Genomic DNA, 21,121 nt, shown 5'->3' with positions numbered 1-21,121 from the left:
GTTAATTTCATCTGACGCATGACACATCTATCTATATATGTGTATATAGATGTGTGCATCATCTGATTCCATAGTGCAGCATTCTTGTATTTTTGTCTTCTCTTCTGGGCTCTCTTAAGCTACTTTTGGAATCAATTGTTAATCACACTTTCAGAGATGTTTATCCTGACTAAAAGCAGGGATGAGGATTTGATAAATATTGAAAACTATTATGGAGGGGTTTTTAGATAATTTTATTTAATACTCAAATTTTTTTCCTTATTGGAGCAAAAGGGGGAGACGCACAAGGCCAAATTCTAATACTCTTACTAACACTGAATAGTATCTTATTCTAAATTCAAAGGGATATGTGGCATTCTTATTGTTAAAATCCTGCCTGATCTGAAGGCCTAATCCTGCAATCACTTATGGATGTGAATTGCTTATTTCAGGAGTGCCATTGCCAAAAAATACCTGGTGTGAAGGTGTTTTCAGGTTTGGGCTTATGATTTGATCAACAACTTTTATTTGAAAAATGTTGATTCCTTTAGTTGAAATTTCCTCTGCTACAGCATGTGTTTTGTGGTGTTGCCTCTTGGAGAAATTCCCAACATAAAAATATTCTTTGGAAATCAGTTTGAAGACACGTTATTTGAAGACACTTTATTTCCATCATGATTACTCTTCTTCTTTAAAACAGGACATATTGTGATCAACTGTCTTTAAAAAAAAAAATCTAAACTAATATCTATTTTAAGTAGCCTCGTTTCACTAATAATTTAATGATGATAAAGACATACGAGCCAAAGATGGCTTCTGAAATGTTCAGCAATACTGCTGTGGCTCTGAAGTACCACACTGGAAATTTTCAACATTATGTTTGTTTAATTATTTTCAACAATTTACCTTAAGCCACAGGCACCAATGGAAAGGTAGAGAGGTGTCTGTGTTAGAACTCGGTGAAATTTTTTTCAGTCAATAGTAAATTCATTGAAAATGCATTTTTTTTTCAGGGCACCAAAACTATCTGAGAGTTCAGTTTTCATTTGACAAATAGTTTGTCTGGAAAAAAAAAAAAAAAGAAAAAGTTTGGAAATGTTTAATGGCTAATTTTGAAAAATGCCATTTTGAATAGATATAAATAGCAATTTATTTACCTTTTTATGTTTGGATCAACTCAAATGACTTTTGCTTTTGTTTCACTGAGGAGGGGGAGGGAGAGGAGGAAAAAAATCAGTTTCACTTGAAAATGAACCAGAATTATGGTGGGGATTTTTCAGTTTGGCTGTGGAGCCAAATTATCAGTGATTTGCTCAGTTGTGTGTGTCTGCGCATGCACGAGTGGTGTAAGGGGGTTCTCTTTTCAAACTCCTAGACAGCAGATGGGATGTACTGAAAATGTTTATATGTTACTAATGAATAAATGCTAGCACATAGGCCTAGGAAACAGCAATTTCTCTCTGTACAGTAGAAAATTAGTCTCTAAGTCACAGCTGCAGTGGCACAGTGAGTCATAGTCTATAAATTATGGGCTACTCCCTTCATAAAATGGGATAGAATGGAATGAACTGTCATTCAGATGCAAACTAGTTTCTAAGACCTGCCACTTAACTCTTAGCATAAATATTCCAACTTATCAACAAAACCCAGCTTAATTTAGAAAAAAAAAATGAAAGCACAAAAGTGAAATTTTGTAAAATCTATTTTTTTTAATAAAAAGCAATACACATTGTTTTGTCAAGCTTTTTTTCTTAATTTCAAAGCAAGATCAATACCTCAAAACTTCACTTGGCATATATGCTTTGTTTTTATTAGAAGTGTATTACTGCTCTCCCTCAGGGTATTTTACAGAAATAGTTCTTGTACAACTGGATACAATGAATACAATGGAAAAGATGTTATGTTCTGTAGTCAGTTTAAGATGTTCTGAGTAGATATTAAAGTTGTTAAAGTTTAATGTGTGCATCAGGTAAATGTATTAACTTAAAATATTTTTTCTCCAATGTGAAAAAAATTAACATTGAGTACTACTTTCTGCTGGTAACCTAGATGTTATCCTCTTAGTGCTCCCTCATTCTTTGAAGGTACTGTAGTTAGTTAACTGTTTCTATACAGGTTTAGTTACAGTATCAGTATCTCATATCCTAACTATACATCTTAGTGCAAAATTCTGTCCTTAGATGTATCTACAGGAGCCTAAATGAGCCCATGTAATAGCAGAATTTGGTCCTTACAGTTTTCCTCAGTTCACTGATGGATCCAACTTTGATAGCAAAGGGCCTAATTCTGCCTTCTATATTCATTCCAAACTCAGTGGAGTCAAGACAAGTTGTGCATGTGCATGTGTGAGTCTTCAATTTTTTTATTACTGTAGAATATATCGCAATACAATAAATTCACTCACAGCAGTGTAAGCCACAAAAATACAGCGGAATTTGTACTGCAAGTTTCCAGGAAATGTAGAGGTTGCTCAGGGGGACTTTTTTAGAACCAAATGCTGACCTCGTGCAAGGGTGCACAAGACCCAAAATCTACCTGAGCAAGTATGATTCTTTGTGGGAGTGGTGGAGGGAACAGGTTATGGAGAGGCAGCGGAAGGGAACTCTGCACCTTATGCATGCCAGAGAGTGCTTCTGCATGGCAGCTCTCTTGGTGAGTCTGCAGAGGGTGGGGGCATGATCAGTACCTCTACAGATGAGGTGAATCCACTGGCCAAAAGGCTCATGGGTATGTCTCATCCTGCTACTTACTATGAGTGGTGGAGGGTTCCGTTCCCCCAACCCATGCTTTCCGTGGTCATCATCCTTAAAAAGTAGCCAGTTGCCTTGTACCAGTAGTTCTCAACCCACAGCCCGCTGGCCAATTGTGGCCCAATGAGCGCACAGATGCAGCCCATGTGACATTCTTGGGGCCATACAGGTAGTATATATATTGTGTGGATGCCACCCACATAACACCCAGAGAGCTACATATGCAGCCTAGAATAATAAAAGATTGAGAACCACTGCCTTACACAATGAAAAGCTAGATTGTGGTTCAGCAGTCTGCCCAGAGTATGGGGTAGTGTATTGCAGTGCTACCTCAGGGTCATCTCATGGAAAGGGTAGTGCTTTAGAGAGGCACTGCTGATCAGTTCTATGATAGGGCATAGCCATAGCCCTCTCTATGCTCCTGATAGGGAGTGGAGAAGTAGGGATTAGTCCAGTTACTCCCATGAACCTGCACTCAAGAAGCAGGGTGGTCACACAGGGTTCTTACTTAACCCTCCCCTCTTATGCTCTTCTAGAAGCATACAGCCAAGGCTCTACTGAGGGTCTTAGATGATGTTACCTTAGTATGTACCATATTCCCTAGAATAAGCATAAGAAATTCCAGAGAATATTGCATATGTAGCAAGAACTGTATCCATCTACCTAAGGCCAAATTCACAAGCTTTTAATGGTGACAGCAGTAAGGTCTCCCTCACAATGCTCATTAACTCAGGCTATTTGGGGTGGTGGGCTACCGGTTCTAGTATATTTCAGGTCTCTCACTTGAAGGGTATGGATTGAAGCACATCAGTGACATGAAGTGAACTCCTTTCTTATATTTCAATGGGAGAAGGACATCCCTGGTACTAAGAAATTAAGTATACATTTGTAAAAACAAAATCTGGTCAACATAAAATTTTCAGTTAATTTTACAGTAGTGGGACTTGAAGTAGAAAGGTAAATGTCTAATTTTAAAGTTCTAAGGATCAGAAAAGTGATTTTTTTAAACTGATCAAAATTTGAAAAAAAACCCAGTTTATTAACTAAACACATTCATTAATTTTGTAATATATATGAGTGCTCTCTGAGTGCCAATGGTCAACTTACATCAATTCTGAAAAAGACTCTTTGCAAACTATATTCTGCGACATCAGCTATAGGCATATATGAGGAAACATAGGTGAAACATACAGCCATGGATCTCCCTCATAAATAATCCCTGTGCATTGTAGTAATATGATCATAGAAGTACTCAGAGATCCAAATCCCTCTTGTGTATTTTACGTTTCTTTCCCAGCGTTTGGCTTTAGCTGGAAACTCAAAGCATATTTTCATGGGTCCTTCTTCCTCATCACTGTATTCTTCATGATCCTATTGGGATAATTTAGTAAAACATACCGAAGTCTAAATGAGTCCTTGGGGAACATGAGATACATGCACATAAGAAACGAAGATGGCATAGGGACTGTCCTAGTTATGTTTACTGTTATGATGATACATTTTTGATGAACTGCAAATTGTGTTGGTTCTTGCAAAAAAGACTTAGCCAGATCTAAAGCAGTGTTACTTTCTAAGAGCAAGACATTTTAATGTTGTCATCAACATATCTGTCCGGTGACATATAGTATTCTTAATGACCAATACAATATTTCCAAAATATTCAGGTAAAAGAATGTATACATGTAACCAGGTATTTCAATCTGAAATTAAAGGGCTAGTAAGGTGTAACATAATCTGTGTGCATTTAAGAACAAAAGTTTAACTTACAACTATTAAACAAATGGATGTAAGGAAACGTCTAGGTGAAAATCTGCACTTAACATTCATATGGATCTATGTAGCAATAGAAAAATAGTTTATAATATTGGTATATATCAAGTGCATACTCATTTTATTTTCAATTTGAAATGTACAGTATACAGGTACTCGACAAAATTTTTACTGAGCAATAGTGCATGCTGCTCTAAGTGCTGGATCCAAAACCCATTGAAGTAAATGCAGAGTGTTTCTGTCCACTTCACTGGGCTTTGGATCAGGACATAAAGCGGGAAGTAGATAGAACTGGCTATAATTCTGCTGTGTTTGAAACTCACCACCTTCCAAGCATGCAATTTTACAAATGTATGGGTGCATTATGCTGTGGTGTTCTGAGTTAATGATTGCTTCAGAATGCAGATTTTGGAATTATTTGAAATGATTTAGTATTATAACTGAGAAAAACTATTTTCTGTCCTCAAGTATTCTCTAATATTGTTCTTTTACTCAAAACAGTTACCTTGAGAATTCAAAAAACATATTTTGAATTCAAGATATTTAGCTAAACAGTACCACTCATTTTAAGCAGAATTCCATACCGATATCAGAGTAGATAATACACCGTATCTATTTTTCATATGGAATGATGAATCCTGCTACTGATTGGCTTACAAATTATTATAACATTAGAATTACAAGCATCTATCTTGAGACCATCATTTGTATTATGTAAGCTCTAAGAAAATAATAGCAAAATCAAGTTCTAATGTCATTAGTTTTGTTTTAATTAATATATGTCTTGATGAAACAAGACAGTCATCTCATTTTAATTCTGATTTGCATTTACTGACTAACTAGACCTGCATTTCATTTCAAAACTAAGATAAAGCCTATAATGAGAACCCAACAGTACAATCAAACAGAAAAACTTCTGCCTTGTGAATGGTATAAAACATAAGAGGCATTCCATCAGATACAATGTAGTGTGTAATCTGTCCCTGTGATAGGCATGGTCATTGTTCCCAGAGAGCATAATCAAATAAGTGTTTATAATCACAGACATAATGAAACATGTTTGTGAAAGAAAAAACTTCAGGAAAAATAGGAAGACTGAGTATCCACAAAGTGAATGCTGCTAAGTTTGTCTATAAGGTGCCACAGGATTCTTTGCTGCTTTTACAGATCCAGACTAATACGGCTTCCTCTCTGATAAAGTGAATGCTGATAGCATAGGGCACTGCTGCCAAGATTAAGTGTATTTGAAACTGTTCATTTTGTCTGCAGTTTATTAATAGTTATCATAGTAAGAGAGACCATAAATTCAATAAAACTTCCTATATCAAATGTCTTACACATATGAATCGTTTGCTATACTATATTTCAGTAAAAATGTTAATTTTAATCAATAATCCTCTAGAAATTGGTTGTTATTAGTAGTTTATGACTGGATTGTAATTTTTTGCCTTGGGCAGTTACAAACTGGTTGAGAGGATTATTTCTATTATGAATTCTGTTCTTCTTTTGTTTGTAATTTTTTTCATCCTGTGTAGACAGAGCAGAGGAACAGCCGGAGCATCTGAATTCAGACTGACTTTCCATCATGAGAGCTAACACAGAGGACTGAGTACTTTGTGCTTCTGCTTTCCTCTGGTTCATGCATCTAAACTGCATAGATGGAAGGGCAAGAAGCATTTTAGGACACAATCTTGCAAATGTTTATTAGCAAAGGGCTTACTGCTGTTGATTTCAAAGGGATTGTTCAAAGAAATAAGCGCTGCTGAGGTATGGCAGTAGTAGGTGTTTGCAGGATGGAGCCTTAATACAGCACTTGTGTGGCATTAACAATTTTAGGTCCTGAATCTACAAACACTTACGCATGTTGGTAACTTAACTCTTGTGAACAGTCCCGTTGTGTCACATGAGTACAGTTATGGATATGAGTAAATGCTTGCAAGCTCAAGTCCTTAGTTTCAAAGAGGATGTAAATCATACAGACTATTTCCATATATAGTATGCAATACAGAAAAACAAACCATTCTTGTGACCCAATTGTGCAAGCACTTAGATGCATGAGTAAAGTTACTCATGTGAGTTGTCTTATGTAAATGAAGGGGACTATTTGCAGAAGTAAAGTTAGTCTCTCACTTTTTTTTTTTTCAGGACTGTGCCAAAGATTTGTATTTTTACCTTTTGGTGAACTAATTTGTTGAGTAAAATATTGACGGAGAAATTCAATTCTTATTACAGATGATTCTTCTTGCATATGAGATTCAAGCTGAGGCAGCTTCAGACTAACTAAATTATATGGGCTCTGATCCATAGCTCATTGAACTTGATAGAAAGATTTCCATTGACTTCAGGGGGCTTTGGATCAGGCTCATGTAGCAGAACTAGACATTGTAAGTTGTTTGTAGGTTTAAAAAAAAAACAGAACCTTCTCAAATATACATATTCAAAATGTATAATAATTAAAGCATGTTAATGCGTCAAAATAACACAGTGGGACTATTATTTGCCCTATGTCCTTACTTAGTCCATATTTAGATGAAACTCCTATTATGTAGAGTGGAGATTTTACCTGAGTAAAGACTTTAGGATTCATCCTATTTACTTATCTATGTTCCAATCCTGCATGGTGTTGACTACTTCATTTTGAGGTGCTCAGCACCTTATAGGATGGGCCCTTAAATGTACAAACAGACGAAAACAAAGGATATTTTACTATATAAATTCTTTAGCACTATTTAAAAAGTAAGTTGAAGATAATAAAAGCAAACAATCTTGTTCTTGTTAGGGATGGAAAAAAGTCATTTCTAATACAGAGCAAGAAGTGGAGCTTGGTTGTTGGTAACTTGAACTCATGACAAAACCATGTTTATAGCTAGGCAGAAATAATTAGTGTAATTATTTGCTCTCTTTGCAGGAACAAAATCGCAATAAATGCATGTGAATTTTAAAGGAGTTTGCATCAACTGGCACAATGTATTTATTATTTATATTATGATAATACACACAGTGGACTGGGTACTTTCAGTACACAGAGATAGAGAATAGCCCTGCCCCAAAGAATTAACTTAAAATTTAAAATATCAGTGATTGAAAAGTGTGTACATTAATCTAGTTCTTTGTGGTAAGAAAATTTTGTAACAAATTATTCACTTGAAATGCCACAGATGCTTTTGGGCTATTATTGTCTAGTTTCTTGGGTTTTAATAGTACTCTATGTAGTCGCTATGGAATCTTTATAATACATATACCTTGAGAATGAGAAATAGTAAGTAATTTTTGAATTCCTAACATCAGTTTCTTAGTAATAAGAGGAAAAGCCATAAGTGGCCAGATTCTTACCATAGTTTTCCCCAATAACCTAGTTTATTAATCTCCTGAAGCAGTGATATCTTGGGGAAAAAATATACCCTCTCCCCTAAAAAATAGGAATATACAGTATTTCTGGAATATGTCACTGGTTGATATCAATTTACAATTATTTTTGTTAGTATGATCACAGTAAGAAGTGCATGCTTAGTGTCTGACATGTGCAACCTCTGTACCCTGAATTCTAAATTTTTTCAACAAAATGATGATGTATTTATAACCAAAACAGGGAGATGAAATCTTATATGAAACATTTCTTCTATTTTTTTCAGTATTATGTTCTATGCTGTTCTAATATTGTAGAATGCTGTTTGTATAAGATTCAGTGAACTCTTCTTACTATTTTGTAGTTTTGACTCTTGTTTGTTGTCAGAATCACAGAATTCCTTCTAGCTTTTTAAAACTGATTTTAGTGTCATAAAAGATCAATTTAAGGTTAAGAAAACAGCAATTACCTTAATTTTGACAACTAAAAGATTCCCCAAACCTAAATCATTGTTTTTAAAAGTTTAAAGATAGTTAATGAAAATTCTTAACAGAAATAGCACTTTCAATAAGTTTGCAAAATTTATTCATAAAATCAGTTTAATCTACTTTCTTCAACAGTATTCAACTGAATCTGCTATAGAAGCATCTTATGCTAATTCTTAGGGACCAAAAATACACTGCAAATAGATCTGATTTATTTTTTTGGCCAGTTTCTCTCTTCAGTTAATAGCTACTTCTAAATGATGATTTATGGTAAATATTCTGTTTTGTCTGAAATAAAAAAGTACCCTTAATTCAGCAACAACTTTTACTTTAGTAAAAAAGTGATAGCCAGTTAGATTTTTTTTTGTTTTAAAAGTTAAGTATGAATTTTTATATAATATATCTCTACATTACTTATTATGATTTAATCTGATTTTTTTTGTTAGAGAAAATATTTTACTAAACAAAAGTGTGAATAGTTTGTCAAACTAATAATTTGTTGAATAAGGGAATAAGTAATTTCACATATCATAGCACTTCTCAGTGTTGCTGCTGCATCCTTTCGAAACCATAGCTTTTCAGCTTTTACAAGAAATATATAAATAGTAATTACTATAAAGTAATGTATCAGAAAACATCATACTATAGAGAATTTTTTTTCCTGAGTACCTATAATATATAGACATATGGTACCATTTTAATAAAATACTTTAAAGTATATTATTCTGAAACTGAAAATACACTAAAAGTGCTTCATTATACTAATTTAAAATGCACTTCAATCTGCAAGCTTTATATCTGAGTAGATTGCTAATATTTTACAAGACTTGCATATAGAGGGATTAGAGGTTAAATTTTTGAATTTTGGAATTGATTAGATCTCATTATTTTTCCTACTTATTTGTGAACTTGTCAATTAATTTCCATGGGGATATGAAAAATAGGTTTTGGACAAAGGTAATCCACTATAATCCTAAAACAGAAATCAGAGGACAAAGTGGTCACAGCAATAAATTATTCTCTCATACATTCTTGTTACCTTGATTCCTCCAAATTTTTCCAAATCCCCTGCTAAAGGTCACAGGAAATACGAACCTCACAAAAAACCTTAAAATACAGAGGTGAATAGTATGTTAAGGTACAGTGGTAGATCATGTTAAATAACATTATTTAATTATAGTAATGCTGATGTGTTGTTTGAATTTGCTGGTATTAGTTACAATAGTGGGATTTCTAGCTGTAACTTTGTAAGTTGGACAGTTTTCAGTGATAAGATAAAACTTAAAAATGTGCCAGAGAATTCAGATTTGGGCTGCAATTGTTCCAGCTCCCTTTCATTTTCCCCTCCAGCCACAAGAACAAAGTCTGACTTGTATAAATTCAGAGTTACAATTAGGCTTAGCAATTTTTTAAAAATAATTTTATAGTATTGATGTTTATTTGTAAGCATTTTGTCTATTTGTATCAATTTAAATTTTCACAGCTGCATGAAATTATGGGCTTTAAGCATTTTTTCAGATTTTATCAATTTACATTTTCACAGTAATGGGAAATTGTGTGGGAGATTACAGAGAATTAATATTTAATGAGTAGACGTTGAGATTCAAAAAGGTAAAGCTTTACAACTGTTAAAACAGTACATATCAAAATATAAAAAGGAAATATCTTTAAATCAAACTCTAAATTCTTAGGCAAATTAAGAACAATGCTGCTTATCTGTAAACTTTAATTATTATTGATGGAAATATTGTTTCATCAGTTTGTGTGTGTGCAGTGAAATTGATGTTTACCCAGATTTACTGATTAAAATTTTAATTCATTCAAGCCTAGTTATATCTACATTTTTTTAAAAAGTTGTAAAGACGCTTAAAATGCTTCAGGAATGCAATGTTAGTGTAAAAAAAAAAATCCTTGCAGTTGCTGTAGAATTAGGAATGAAATAAAGATTCTCTTTACACTGTTGGCACTCATCTTTGAAGATGTGATTGACATGCATTGGAGAAGGAAATCAGTGGTCTTTCAGAAGATATCATCTGTTTAAAGAGTCAATGTCATGTACACAGCCTGTTCAAAGTTAGCACTCTTAGATGATCATCACTAATCACAGTGGTGCAAATACAAATTTATGAAAAGAAATGAAAGGGATGAGAATGGAAAGTGAGAAGAATAAGTAACCAGAAAAGTTACACTGGGCTTAGTGGGAACATTCGTAACAATGTCAAGACACATGTTTAAAAGGAGTATAAAGGAACCTGTTGTTTGTGTTTAACTTATATAACAGCACTTTTCATTTTTCTTCTATTGTAGCTATTATATTTAAGGTGAAATTATTAATTTCCAGTCCAGTTTCCTTATATCATCCATGAAGACTGGCCTTGTAAGTAAAGCACATATTAAGACATAAGATTCATAGATTCTAGGGCTGGAAGGGACCTCAAGAGGTCATCAAGTCCCGTCCCCTGCCCTCATGGCAAGATGCTATTTTATAACTTTATTTCCAGGCAGTTTTATTATGACAAACAAGGTTATGCTGTGTACAGGCTGTTACTGAATATGTGAGCCCATATTTTATTCTAAATTCACTTAGGGCACACAGTGAACGTATAGGTTAGGAAGTTTAGAAAAATATAGCCTACATTAAATTTAGCTTTATTCTATATACATATAGTTATTAGTCACGTGTATAAATTAAATATTTGATGAGTAAAGCATGCTGCCAACCTGAAATAGCATTTAGAAGGATATTGATTTAAGGAGTGTGCAAATTGTAACACTTTTGATGAAAATAGGTTTCAACAGCAATACCATTATGGCTGTGAGATCAATTTCATGTGCGTTGACGTCTTTAAATGGGAATAACACACATACAATAATTATTACAACTAGCGGAGTGGTTATGTAAGCTGAAAATATTTGTTTTAGAACAAACATGGTAAATTGAAGGGTCTTGCTTACTTATTTGATTAAATGCAAAAATGAGACTAGATTTTGTTGTGCTGTGATAGAACTTATTTTACCAGTCACTTTCATAACCTTTAAACAGCCTTAAATAGTACATATGAAAAACACATTCATATCAGGTTCCCCATAGGGAATTTTTTTTTGATTTAAGAAAATTTTATTAAAGATTGGCATTGCAAATAACATTTTTCATAACTATATGTAGACCTGTTAAAATTTTTATTAAAACTGGAGTTCGGCCTGTTCTTTTTCATCATTCTATCAGATATTAAACTCCAGCAGCAGCTGTAGGAAATAGAGAAAGGGATTTTCAAAGGGATTTGAGTCTCCCTGTCTCTGTGCCTTTAGTGATCATATTATCATAACTCTCACACATAACAAAGCTCTAAATCTGTAATTCAGATAAAGTAGTCAGGACTTTGAAATACAAAAATCCAAACATATGCTGTAACATTTTTTTTGCAATGCTGGTTCCTTTAACATGGATTTTGTAAACTTGGAGAGGCATTCAACAGATTTTGCATACTAACACATACTAAATGACATCATTACTTGTACATTTGAGGGAGATTTAATTAAAGATATTTTTATGATACCTACAGAAGTTCTACTAAGAACCTACCAGAAACTGTTCTACCAAATGATGATCAACCCACTAAAGGTTAATAAGAAATGTTAGAAGCTTGTTTTGAAGTGAATTATGTAATCTAAGCTGCTGTGGAGGCATTGCCTATCTGGTCAACAGTGTGAGAGTCCTGTTTCATGAGGACACAGCTCAGCATAATGCTGTGTTAACATGGTAAGTGTGAACACAATTCTCCGATGAACTTAAGAAACAAATGCAATAAAAGTTGAATAGGCTAATTTATAAAGCAAAAGCAATGTAATACAAAATAAGTTGGCTCCAAAGTATTTTAACTACTTCTATAAGATTGTTTACATTGACAGGATAGCTTGGAAATTAAGTGCCTAGGGAAAACAATAGTGGTATTGTCAAAAGTTAGCAAAATTCTAATCTCAATTTCAAACCAGTTTGTAAATGAGCAGTAGCATATATATATTTATTGTAACACTGCCTTCTGCTGGTCACACCTCATTTATGATGTAAGTGAATGTGCTGCATGGTAATAATATGGTGTATTTATACGGAATTAGTCTCAAATACAGTATGCTCATTATTCTAGAAACTTTTGATAAATAAAACTAGAGCACACATTAAATATGTGTCACTGGTTAACACATTACAACTATGCTATACTTCTGTAGTTGATCAACTAAAATGTTTTTAAACTTCAGTTTGGAAGGAAATGCATGTATTACACAAAAGAGTGATCATACCTTTCCCCCTCTACTGTTAAATTGATTTATGCATATTTTGTTATTTTTGTAGTTATATTTTTTGTTCTTACATTATATCAGCTGAAATGCTCCATATTGTAAATAACATATACTGTATAAGGCATCTGCAGAGAAATATATATACTTTAAATACCAATATCTAGATGTAATTGAAATTGGAAAGCTATTTTTTAAATGCCACATCTATGTATATATTTATACAGTATTTGTATAACCTACATACTTCCTTATTTTTATAGTGTTCTATGTATTTTGTTTTCCAAAATCAAGCATTCAAAATAAATGTGTTCAGTGAGAACTAAACATCTGAGGGTGGAGGGGAAAACAGTATTTCTTAAAACTGCAAATGCAAACAACATTCTTATGAAGTGCTTGTCTTGTGCTTTCTGTCATAAATCATTTATTTAAAAGTTGTGTAAAAGTACATTGTGCCATGCCTTTTAGCTTTCATCTGTTTACAGGCATAAACATGTAAAAGACATATAATTCATATCCATATATAATGTATATGTGTGTGTATTTGTATATGTCAGGATTAGGAAAAACAGCAAAGTGTTTGACATAATGTACTAACATTATGTCAAGATCAGTTAGAGATATAAAATACTATATTAATTTCTGATATATGAATGGAACTAAAAGTCAAATATTTGGTAGGAATTATCTTCAATTGTAGAAAATATAATGCTTAAACCACACATTTACTCAGTGAAAACATTGGCATGCATGTCTGGCTGCCTTTGGTAAAATTAATGACTAGATTCTGCAGTGTGGGAAAATTTTTATTTTACTTGGGTTTTCTTCAAGAAGTCAAATCCTGGTTTAGTTGCCTGAGGCAACATTTTTAAGCACCTTTATTACAGCCCAGTTAAAAACCCAGATATCTGACAAAATGCATTCTGTTTTATTACAAAGGATTACTTCAAAAAGCACAATTCTGTACATGTTAGGGATAATTTAAACACCAGGAATCCCTACTGTATACCATATCAGAAATAATTATACATAAATACATACTAGAATTGCATTTTAATAAGCAAGGCCTACTGAGAAATATGCAGATTACAAGACATTCCTATTTTAAGACGTTCTTCCCAGAATTTGGGAGCCGATACTGTAGTCAAGTGGGAATTGTGCCCTGAGTTCAGTGGGATTTTTTTCTGAGTAAGGACTGTGGATTCCAGCGCTTGAGTATTCAGATGATCACAGTGGTCCTTTCTGGCCTTTAAGTCTATGATTCTTAAGACTTTACTAATCAAAGACCAGCCAAACCATGTGTGTCTGCATGCGTGTGCGTACGTGTGTTTATATTCTAAATATCTATGTTAGATGTCATTAATTAAAAACTCACTTGTAAAATGAAAATTATATAATCAGTTTAGTTAATACAGTTACAACAAAATACATACTAAAATATTGAACATTTCTCTTATAGGGATATATTCAGGCTGTGCTGGGAAAGAATTAAAAATGCTAATGATATAAATTTTTAAAGACAAATACCAATAGAACTTAAATCTGCTCCAAAAAGAAAAAGTTTTAGTGCCCACAAAGCTGCCCAAAGTATGCTCAATATTGAAGGAGTTGGTGGTGGCTTTAGGGATGCCATTTGAACAGGACTTCCTTTCATCTTCATATGAAGGGAAACAATTACACTTTGGGAGGGGGGAGGGAGGAAGAGGGATGGGGAAATCTGTTATTTTACAACACTGTGTTTCATTTCTGAGTGTACATGTGTGTGCATTGTGTGTGTTTGCATGTACATGTATTCATGTTCACCCATACAATATGTATCTCTGAAAATATGAAGGTAATGAGTGCGTGCATGTGTGTGTGATCACAGCTACATATAAACAAAAATATGAGTGTTCAAGTGTGTGTATCTAGAGAGATAATATGGGGTAGTGGGCAGTACAGTTCACTGTCATTTCCTGAGTTAAAGATAAGTGCATAATTCATGCACGGCAGAACAAAGTCAGGCCATGAGTGGGTTGCACGTGGACCTCCCTAGTGAAAGTGTATATTACCCTCTATCCCTTCAGGTTCTGCTTAAATCATGGCAGCTTGTATATGTACCATTTCTTTTTCTCCCCTCCCCCCCCCAATTTTTAGTTGTCATCAATTTTTCAATAACATGTTTATAGAAAAATGGATCTCCGTGTGTCTGCATGTGTGCATGAGCACACACATGTATATGTACATGGATTTGGCTGTGGGTGGGTATCCAGTTGTCTTTTAGCAAACATAGTTAGTGTTTAACCTACATTTATTTCTATGTATGAGCTTATATTGCAGTGGTTTTTGCACCTACCATGTGCCTTATTCTAGCTATACAATCTATAACGGGCTTCCTAATAGTTCCTCTATTGCATGTAGACCAGTATGGAGCAACAGTAATTATAATATTGAGGAATAAACTACCTTTTGCTGAATCAGTAAGATTCAAAGACCTTAATTAACCTAAGTATGATCAGGAAATATAATGGAAATTGTTCTAAACCGTCAGTGCAAAAAAATCCCATTGAAGTCGATGAAGAATTTTTATTTTATTTTACCTTGAGAGTCTGGAAATGAGTGGTGCATGCTATACCATGCATCATATTTGCCTCCAATTTAAGTGGTACAATAAAAAATATGTAAATCAGCATTGGAGGTTTACTTTAAAAGCAATTTTCATTCTGTTGAGTTCTTGCTTATTCTGTAAATGGAGTTCTGAAATAGTGAAGTAACAGTAAAATGTTACGTAAATGTTTCTTATATTACTAAGTATGTTAAATAAGCTTGTTTATTTAATGAAAAATAAAGATCTATATACATAAAGGATGTTATAAAGTGGATTCAGCAATTTATAATATTGCTTGATGATTACGCATAACACACATGAATGGATTATGTTGATAATATATGTATAAAAATCAGCATAATTCATTTGTATGTTTGTATGGACTCAAATTCCTCCACAGAGAGTTTTAAATCCCCTTGATGTTCTTGATTGATAATATTTTTTCCTGAGTTTTATCTAAAATATGTGTAAAAACTCACAAGGATAAGAGATCCCTATTGGCTTCACAGCTAATTGGCCTCACACAAATAAATTATTCCTGATAAAGTTGGTAGACTCTTATGCTTCAAAAATTATGTTTGGGGCTTTCCTGCTTCAGAGGGTAGCATGCAAATATCTCTGGGGTGTGGAGTAAACAGTTCACTTTTGGCTAAAACACATCTCTTTAGGCGGGGCCATCATGTGTACCTGCCCACTCCTTCAGATTTGGTGAATGGCACATTTTGGAAGATGTCATAATGCTGTCAGATCATATTTTAAACAAAGTGGCTCCTTGAGTGTCTCAACAATGTATCTTATTCCTTGTAGTGTGCAGAATAAAGTTGGATCACACATAACAAAAGTAAATGTACTAATGCACATTTGTTAGTGTATGTTGTTATATAGTTTCAAACTTTGTAATGGAGAACACTGATATATGATTTGACACAGTGTACATAAACACACACGTAGGCCCACATCACAGAAGGAATTGTGCGTCTGGGTATACCCATATACATGTCTGTTATCTGTTTGTTTATATGTAGGGAGAGAGACTGCACAAATACAGGCCCCAATTTTGTTCCTTCTTACAACAATTTTATGTCTCTCTAATTCTATTGACTTTTATTCTATTCTATTGACAGCAGGAGTTTACTGCTGATTTACACTGGTGTATGTGTGAGAAGAACTGGGACCATGATAGGGAAATGTACCCAGGCCTGGGGAAATGTACCCCAGTATGATATGTATGCATTTCATTTTATCTCAATCATACAAAGAGTAAAATATCTACAATGTATTTAATCTACATTTAGGGGGAAAAAATCCAACTTTTTTTCTTTTCTTAACAAACTAGAATAGAATAATTGCAGATTTTCAGGATAGTTATTGCAAATCCCATAGGCAATATTATTGTGATCATTCTTGGGCATCAGGCAGGTATTTAACAGTTTGGTTCAGGTTGTCTAGGACAACAAAAATGCTGCTTTGCTGTGTCTCAAAGCTGCTGGGATGAAATGAGTTGTGACATACCAGCGAAGATTAAATTTGTAACAGACAGAACACCTTTGAAGTACTAGCTTATAATTTCACAGTGGCATTACAAGTCTTGCTGCAGTATTTAAGCAGTTAGAAAGAATGCTGGTTATTAGTGGCTGAATTTTATAGAAAAGGATTGCATTGTCTTTTAAATAGCCATGACAGTAGTTTGTATTATCCAAGTAAAATATTTTTATTGATGTGTATTACTGTTGTCAAAGTGTTTTTTCACACTCCTGTAAACAGAAATGAAGGAATATTCAGGTGAATACGTTATTATATGGTGCTGACATTGAGCTAAATTTTTGGTCAGTAGCATGGGGGAAGGAAAACAGAAGCATCTAGGGTTTGTCTCAGATAACACTGTAAGATCAGATGCCAAAAAATGATCTACGCCTGCACATTTTTACATATGGTAAATTACTTTTTAAAAATGGCATAATTTTAAATGTCAGATCTGCCTTTATCATGAGGCTTTATGACATGACTTTAGCAATACATAAAGCTACTATGCTTTGTCTGAATCTGATCACATCAAAATTTCCTGCCATATCATGTAACAGAAACACAGACTCATTCCTAAAAATAATGTCTAGAAATCTTGAGGTATGCATGAAACCATTATGGGGGGAAAGATGCACGAGCGTCTTTTTCCATGGTAGTCTCAGTTGGGTCTGATGTTAAGATTACAATTTCCAATGTTACTAATTTGTGCAAGTTAGTTAAAATATTAATATTTGTGTTTGCGGAATCGTTTAATCACTCTACCTAGACTTCAATGGGTTAATTTGCAATGAGGGTCAGGTTTTATATGTTTATATTTTCTTAGCCTTGGTCAGGAGAAGTGGCTGTGCTTGCCCTTGTGCTGTGCCAAAGTGATAGAGTTTCATTCGTTTGAAAACCTAGCACATCCCAAGAGGTTACCTTGGTGTAGATTTCTTTCTTTCTGTATTAAATCGCTCATTGTCGCAAAGTGACTAGTGCTGCTGGGCTTTGAAAAGAACTTCTGAGAGGTGGGTTTTTTTTTTAAAGCTTCTGTATAGAAGGATTTTTTCAGTTCTGCAGACAGAATACAGTTTGCAGCTGTTTGACTTGTGACAGTGATATGGATCTGATTGTATACAGTATACTGGGAGCCATGGATGCAGCTGGAATAGAGGTTATAAATTTTAAAAGCAATGCAGATTTTGGCCATTAATTGGCTGCTAATAAAAGCAAACTCTGTGGGTTCTAACTGTGGGAGCCTGTTGCACTGTATCTGATATCAGGAATTCGTACACATTACACAGTTTTAGCGATTCAGACCACGACTAATTGAAATATGAGGCATACTGATCAAATTTAGCATTACCAGCATGCACTCTGGTTTGGGACTATATGGCGACAAGGTAGCATTTATTACTTATTCTCCATAACACTGCCTGATTGAAATATCTAGCTATGTTGTCAGCGGAGGCCCAGCTGGGCTTTGATACAGCTAATTAAGTCATTAAAAGAGAGGTCAAGCAATCTAACTCTTGCATACTAAACTACAGAAAAGTCTTTATTATATTTCTTAATAAGCAAGATTTGAATTTTTAGAGACGTTTGTTTTAATAATTAATGTATTTGCTGGCTTCTTTGCTCAAGACTTGATTAAAATATATTTTTGTAAGCAAGGAAGTGAAAGCTTTATAAAGCTCAGCTAAAAAAAAGTTATTCATCTTTATAGTGGTTGAAAAACTAAACTTTGCACAGGGCAATACTAGTGGCAATACTGTCAATTACAAGTTGACAGAAGCTACTTAGTCAGTGGCTGCATTCATGAGCCCTGTAATTACCACAACTCACTGGGTGTAGATGTGTGAAACCGATGGTGGTGTATTTGAGAGTGCTTATCCCTTGGAGTATTGAGGTAGGAGACCAGCTTGGAGGGGAGTGGTTTTCTTGTTATCAAAGAAATCGTGTTGAGTGAATGATGCTTAGCATTGTGTAAGTCCAGACTGAGCAGGGTCTCAGATCATATTTGCAATACATCCATAGCCTTCAGCTGGAACTCTTCATACATAGTTAAAGGCAAAATTTGAGTCTAAAACACATGGGCTTTGTGACGGTCAACACGCTTAGGGTCAGGGCAACATGGACTATCAGTCACAGTCCATAAAGCAGCCTTTCAGTGTAGGGCAATGTGGCCTAGTGGCCAGAGTCTATAGCACCACCCTTTGGTGCAGGGCAGTGTGGTCTAGTGGCCAGAGTCCATAAAGCAGCCCTTTGGTGCAGGGCAGCGTGGCCTAGTGATCAGAGTCTATAGCATTAGGGCACCCCTTATAGGGTGTGGCTGCCCCAGTAGGGGGACTTGGGCCCACTCGACTCCACTGGGCCCCAACCCAGGGCCCTAACAGTGGCGTAGCATCTTGCCACTGACTCAGTGCAGGGGTCCTACCGAAACACGCTGAGCTTCCTCGGGCAGGAGGTACCACTCCGTCACCCTCCCTGGATCGCTTCCTACCAGAGTCTGCATTGGGGTTTCCCATGAGACACTGGGTCCTCTGTGTTTGGCAGGGCTGGTCATCTCCAGGGTTTTCTCCAGTTGCTGGTGTGCAGGCGGGCCGTGGGTGGCTTTGATTCCTGGTGCAGACAGAGACTGTGACTGGTCCTCCACAGGAGCTTCCCAGGCAGGTCCTTCCCCTGCAGCCTCCAGCCCAGAATGAGCTGGTCTCCCTCCCTTTATACTACTAGAGCACTTGGAACATGCCCATTCTTGCCAGGGAGGCAGGACTTCTGCTGTCAATACCTGGGCTTAACCCTCTCTGGGCCAGTGCAGGATAAGCAGACTCCATCACAGGCTTAAAACAGGATGATGATACAAAACATTTTAATAATGTGGCCCTAATCCTGCAAAGAGAACTGCATGACTTCTGAGTCCCCTTAGAGCCCTAATGACTGCAGCTGGATGGGGTCTTTGTGGCTCAAAGAATAGAAGTCCTGGTCTCCTGCTCCATCATTTCTCCATATCCCATAAGCTCATATTAATACTGGTGAGGTGATCTAATTGGGTATAGGATTCATCCAGGACAAGTAGGTGGTCTGACAACAGAGGCTGCTTGAGAGCAAAAATAATTTACTATGAATATTCTGATCTCTGACTGATGTAAATCAGGAGTAGTTCCCTTGAAGTAAATGGAGTTACTGGTGTAAACACATTGAGTGGAGGAGCAACCTACATGTATTCTCCTGATTTGTAAATCTGGAGTATTTAAGAACACAAGGATGTCCATATGAGGTCACACCAATGGTCCATCTAGCCCAGTATCCTATCTTCTGACAATGGCTGATGTTAGATGCTTCAGAGGGAATAAACAGAACTGGCCAATTAATGAGTGATCCACCCCCTGTTGCCCAGTCCCAGTTTCTCACAGTCAGAGGTTTAGGGGCACTCAGAGCATGGGGTTGTGTCCCTGACCATCTTGTCTAATAGCCACTGATGGACCTATCCTCCATGCAATTACCTAATTCTTTTCTGAATTAATTTATACTTTTGGCCTTCACAATATCCCCTGACAATGAGTCCCTGTGTGTTATGAGACTGTGTGTTATGTTTCTTTTAAACCAGATGCCTGTTAATTTGGATAACCCCTGCTTTTTATGCTATTAACTTTCTCCACAGAATTAATGATTTTATGGAGCTCTGTCATATCCCCCCCAGTTGTCTCTTTTCTAAACTGATCACTCCTAGTCATTTTAATCCCTCTTCTATGGAAATTGTTCCATACTTCTGATCATTTTTGTTGCCCTTCTCTGACCTTTTTCCAATTCTAATATATCTTTTGTGAGATAGGGCAACCAAAACTGCATGCAGTATTCAAGGTGTGGGTGTATCATGGATTTATATTGCGCTATTCTGGAATTTTCTAATAGTTCCTAACATTGTTAGCTTTTTTGACTGCTGCTGCCTGTTATTACTTGTCTGGCATGAATGTATGTCCAGACCCTATAAACGACAGCAATTCTGTCTGAAGTTTATTAAATAAAGGGAAAATTGATTAAGCCAATTGGGGTGGACATGAGATTCAGTTTCCCACTCTACACTGCCCATTGAGTGAATGTTTTCAGAGAACTATGCAGGATGACCCTAAGATCTTTCTTGAAGGGTGACAGCTAATTTAGACCCCATCTCTTTGTATGTATAGTTGGGATTATGTTTTCTAGTATGCATTACTTGGAATTTATCAGCATTGAAGTTCATCTGCCATTTTGCACAACCCAGTGTTGTGAGATCATTTGTAAATTTTCTCATTTGGCTTGGGGAAGGAAAATATTATTTTGACAGTATAACAGGATCATGATTGAGTAAATTTTCTTATTTTGGCTCTGCTTTTTTAATGTGAGGATTTTTTTTCTCTAGTATTTT

Source organism: Chelonoidis abingdonii, chromosome 5 (genome assembly GCF_003597395.2).
Source record: "Chelonoidis abingdonii isolate Lonesome George chromosome 5, CheloAbing_2.0, whole genome shotgun sequence".
Taxonomy (NCBI): Eukaryota; Metazoa; Chordata; order Testudines; family Testudinidae; genus Chelonoidis; species Chelonoidis abingdonii.
This window is presented reverse-complemented; position numbering follows the sequence as displayed.